Here is a 4891-nt window from a genome sequence, read left to right as displayed (position 1 = left end):
AAATTATCACACTATAGCAAATACACATGTAAGAAAATCAATCATAATTATTTGTCAACACATATTGTAAACACATGCAATACTAAATTAATTCTTTAAAATCCCATTAGATAAATTAAATAATTTATTATTAAATTTGGGGTGTTACAATTCTCCCCTCGTTAAAGAAATTTCGTCCTCGAAATTTATGGTGAATAATAGACAAACTAATACATAATTAAATACCATCAAAGAATTCACTTGATACATGGCAATGAATCATTTAAACAAATATCACATCTAAAGTTTCAATCATTAAAGAAATACCACAATTACTCACTATAATTTATAGAGGAGGGAGAGTTCATAGAATTAGTCAATAACAACGTACTACTTTAAATTGGATGAACGAAAAAATTTGAACACATTAAAAAGTTCAATTAACTTCTAAAATGATGCTCTATTTGTCTTACTTTCCTAAAAGAACGTTTAAATCCTAACATCGATTACCCTACATGATTAATAAGAGTTAGACTTATAGAGAAACATAATTCTAGATTATAAAGTTGTTTGATTTATAAAGTTGTTTGATTCATAATTCTAGATTATAAAGTTGTTTGATTTCCTACAGGATTAATAAGAGTTAGAATTATAAAGTTGTTTGATTATTTCTGTAATCATAAACATAATTCTAGATTTTTGCAACAACATAATACTCATATATAATCAATAAAAAATAGTTTTTTATAGACTAAAATATACTTTTAGTATTTTAAGTTTAATCTATCTCATTTAGGTCTTTTTAAGTTTGTTTCTTCGAATTATTCATTTAATTTATATCTCATTTTCGAATTAGTCATTTAATTTATATCTCATTAGCATAGTTAATCTTTAAGTTATGATCCATTTTACATAAATATTATTTTTTGTTAGTTTCGTTAAGAAAATGTCATATGACCGTTACTATGCTTACTCATGTAGAGGTGTAAGAACAAAACCAATGATCCAAAAGTCCAAACCAAACCAATTAAATTTGTTTGGTGTTTTTCCTTGTTTGAATCTAAACTAAATCAATCAAGTTTAATATCTATTGGTTCGAGTATCGATTTTGCATCATTCAAAATGGATCACCTAAAACTCAAATTTATTATATCTTACATTTCACACTATATTAATATACTTATCTTAAAAAAGTATGTTGCATATTTACCTTTTTCATTGTAGCTTCTATACTTTTTTAAGTTATTAGTACTTGGCAAGGAACAAGTATGATTCATTCTAGTCAAAGAAGGCATTCGAATCACTAAGATAAAAACTCATGAATCAAAAAAGATAAAACAAGTATGAAACTTCTCCAACTTAATTGTCAAGAAAGTTAATCAATTTTGGTATGTACAAAGTCATCCAGATTGATCGGGAAGTCGTCCAGCATGATCAAACACTGAACCTCAAGATTGATCATCAATCTCCTGAAAGTACAAGACTGAAAATCTAGATCGATTATCAATCTCCATAATTCTGCAGAAGCTCGGTATCAATCTCCTTATATCTGTAGAAGTTCATCATCATTCTCCAAATTGATTTGAACAGAATCGAGTTTCCAGATCAAAGATTTAACATCAACAAATTTATGTGAAACATAAAGGATCATTAAACACAAGATAAGACTGATCATGAACGAATAAACCATCCCGGTCAAACAGATTTTAAAAAGTATTCAAAAGCTGAATATTTTTATTCACATATATTAGTTCTCTTATCTCCTTATTTATTAAGTTTGATTGATTACTTGAATTAAAACATAAACTGAATTTTTGTTTTCAAGCTAACCAATAACGTTCTCCGTTTTGTGTTTTTTTAACCAAGATCATTCCTGAGTAAAATCCTTAAGTTTTTCAGGAATTTTTAAATAGAAACATTTACAATTCAAACCCCATTCCTTGTAAATCGACATTACTACTTCACCCTTAACTCCATCTGAGTCACATATATGCAAAAGTAGAGGTAAAGTGTGTTTCATGGTAGCTGTCGACATTTGGAGTGCTACCTCCTAGTCACCTAGGAATTCTCCATCCGAATATCTCCAATATCTAACAATTTTGCCTTAAGGCATACAGGCAGACTTCCATGATCAGGCGCATTCAGTTGTACTTCCTCGAAATCACTAGGCTTGTTAGACCCTACTTATATTATGATAAAATAATCTCCACATCCGAGTGCCATAAGTGTCCGACTTCAACTTCAACAAAAAATGTAAATGATTAGTTCTTCTTGCAAGTTTCGACAAGAGAAATCCAAAAAAAATACTATTTTTTTGAGACGACAAACGTAGTGATCAAATTTGGCCAAAAATAGCTCGCCCAACGAAAGAAACGCATTTATGAAATGGAGCCACGATTGATAAAATTGGCACCAAAAATGGATTTAGTGGCCAATTTTGTGTGGACAGAGATTGTGATCGATTCAAGCAACAAAGAATTGGTGGAAACAAAATTGAGAGAAAAATTGTTTCGCGGCCTTTAGTCTGACTTTCAATTTATATTTTTTTAATTGCAATATGAGTGGTGTAGAGAGAAAACGTAGAGATATAAAAATAAAACTGTAAGTCCCAACACACGATAGTAAAGTCTGAGGCAGCACATGTAGGAAATAAAAAACCAACCAATAATAGCACAAATTAATATGCATAAGTAAAAAAATAAGGGTGTAAACAGTCGTCTGGTCTAAAATTTATTTTCTAGTATTTCTAAAAATCTTTGATAAATAATTTATTTTACTTATCCACGCTATAAACTTTTTCTCCAAAACACTCATTCTAACATAATATTATTTTTCCTTAATATAGATAAATCTAATTTTATTCAAAACTCTCATACTCAAAATAGTAACTACAATTATTACTATAATATTTTTTTCAAAATAATAATATAAAAATACAACATCTTTATAGATTAGTCAAAATGATAAAATAAATAAATATAACATCAGCGATTTATATTAATTACTAAATCTAAATGAATATGTAAAAAATCACCATACTGTAACAACTATATAGAAATAAAGAAAATCAATATCAATATTACTAATATCTCAAGATAATTATTTGTAAAAAAATTAAATAAAATAAGATAAATTTAAAAATAATTAAATATAATTGTGAGCACACTTAACATTAGTCAGCATACAAGAAAGTATCAAATTAACTACAAACACACATAAACACGTAAAATCGCCTAAAATCTTATACTTTAAAATGTGTACACTAAAATACTATTATTTTTAGAAAAATATATAAAATATAAAAATATAATATTTGATATTTATATCACTCATTTAGTCTAACATGTACAAGATTAAAACATCATATAAAGAAAATTAATCCTAAATTTAATTAACATATATTATAAAATAATTTTAACATCAGTTTAAATATTTGAAATTATATTTCATCAATAAAATAATTTATTATAAAATTTGGAGTGTTAAAATACTTTTATCGTCTCTTCAACCAAGAATTGTTCACATTGATCCCCAAAAAAAGACGCTTTTAAAAATTAACCTTCATAGTTCATAAGACTAGACTTTATTTTTCTCACATTGACCCACAATTTAACCTTGACAATCAACGCCTAATGCTCCCATAGCACCAAGAATCTTAAATTGAACACATTCCACATAATAACATACTAACATTGAGATTTAGTACAGAAATAAAAAATTATAATAACGTACTAATATCGAAATATTTTATAAAAGTTTAGGGGACCCTTCGGTCCTTGAATCCTTTGTTTCGTTTATTTGGTTGAATAATGTTATTTTTTTTGCAAATTCAAATATTTTTTTTTGACAAATTTAAATGGTTTAATCTTTGACCTGCATAAATTTAAATGATTTAGTTCTTGAGAGAATAATTTTATTTCGTGCGATGAAATATTTGTTTTGACATATTTCTAGTCTTTGTTCATTTATGATCATAAATTTGAATTCTCATTTCTTAGATTCAGTTTTAAAAAGTTGTTTATCTAATGGGTATAGTAAATCTAATATTTATTGAAAGAAGATGATCATGAATTGCATTATTTTTAATAAAAACTATTGTAAAAAATTAAAATTATTAATAATGATTCAAGATGGATTTTCAATTTGACATTTGTTGATAAAAAATAATTAATTAGTTGTCCATAAATTATAAATAAAGGAACTAAATGAGATTAAAGAAGCGAATCTGTTATAAAAATAAAAAATAAAAATGATCACGTACATATGTTTACATAAACAGTTATACATGGTATGTAAAACATCAATTTTTTTTAAAGGTATACAACATCAATTATTATTATCATTCATTCACCCAATCATGCAATGATTATAGTGTATGCTTTATTTATATTTTATTTTTACAACTAATAATGCATTGACCTTCTCCCTGACCCATACCCTTTTTCTTTATTTTTTTCTTTCATTTTATTTTCCTTTGCTAAAGGTCTTTCATTCAACTTTGCTTCCTTTGCCAAAGCTCTTTCCTTCTGCTTTGCTTCCTTTACCAAAACTATTTCCTTCTGCTTTGCTTCCTTTTCCATCATCCTTTCTTCCCTTGTTTTATTTCCCGCACCAACGGACTTATTTTGATCAAAAGATTCTATATCTATGGGTTTTCGCCCACCATCAAACTTATCTACCAAAACATTTTTCTTTGACTCTTTTGTATATTGTTTACCTACTTTTAATGTCTCTGTTGCCACAACAGATAAAAGAAACAGTGCACAAAGGAAACACAGATTAAAAGCTTTGATTTTCATCATTGCTACAATTTCTAAGAATTTAATTGTTGTGAAACATATGAATATATTCGGCAAGATAAATAGGTATGAAAATCAAAAGTAGATTTATTAAATAATATATTATTTAATTG

General features: G+C 26.7%; 1 long non-coding RNA gene across 1 annotated transcript in view; it reads right to left on the bottom strand.

Annotated features, from left to right (window-relative positions):
• Positions 1 to 4190: 4190 nt before the first annotated feature.
• Positions 4191 to 4891, bottom strand: part of LOC105851658 (uncharacterized) — a 2178-nt gene continuing 1477 nt past the window's right edge. Inside the window, exon 2 of the long non-coding RNA XR_012162083.1 lies at positions 4191 to 4711. This is a non-coding gene — a long non-coding RNA (uncharacterized lncRNA). The remainder of the gene's footprint in view (positions 4712 to 4891) is intronic.

This window comes from Cicer arietinum, chromosome 2, assembly GCF_000331145.2.
Source record: "Cicer arietinum cultivar CDC Frontier isolate Library 1 chromosome 2, Cicar.CDCFrontier_v2.0, whole genome shotgun sequence".
NCBI lineage: Eukaryota > Viridiplantae > Streptophyta > Magnoliopsida > Fabales > Fabaceae > Cicer > Cicer arietinum.
This window is presented reverse-complemented; position numbering and strand designations above follow the sequence as displayed.